Source organism: Wasmannia auropunctata, unplaced genomic scaffold (assembly GCF_000956235.1).
Source record: "Wasmannia auropunctata unplaced genomic scaffold, wasmannia.A_1.0 LD336103.1, whole genome shotgun sequence".
NCBI lineage: Eukaryota > Metazoa > Arthropoda > Insecta > Hymenoptera > Formicidae > Wasmannia > Wasmannia auropunctata.
Genome location: NW_012026787.1, coordinates 69723 through 70402, shown reverse-complemented (window position 1 = coordinate 70402; position 680 = coordinate 69723).

Sequence of the window (680 nt, the reverse complement as noted above, 5' to 3'; positions counted from 1 at the left end):
TTTCCTTTTTTAAATTTTGATAATACAGCAATTATAACATAAAGATAAAACAACAAAATGTTTATAAATATAAAAGATTTTATAAATATATGTTTATAAATATAAAAAATTTAAAAAATTTTTACATTAAAAAAATTATAATTGTAATAAACACCTTCTAAACATTTATAGAATTCTGTTCCTTTAAAAACTCTTTTACCGGCTACTTGTTTAACGGCGGTGTAATTTTGTGCAATGTTTTGGCACATATATTCTCGCATTATAGTTCCAATATTACGAGATAATGCACGACGGTCGTCGATTGAACGTTTTATACGATAAATCTGAAAAAGAGGAAAGACGCTGACATAGACTTACTAAAGAGATATACCTTTATTTCCAAAGGTATATCCTTATAACATTTTATTTTTTTAAAGCTATTATATATATATATATATATATATGTAATTTATATTTATTTATTTAAAATTTAATATTGCGCATATAATATTTATATAAACATTAATGTCCAATAACTGAATTACATGGTATAAAAAAATGATTTATTATACTAATTTGTGTCACGTTATAAAAGAGAAAAATTATTAGAATTACGAAATCTAATTAAAACTTGTCGGCGACCAGATTATGGCTAAGGCACGTACAATCATGTGAAAAAGCAAGTAAGAGATCGGAAGAGC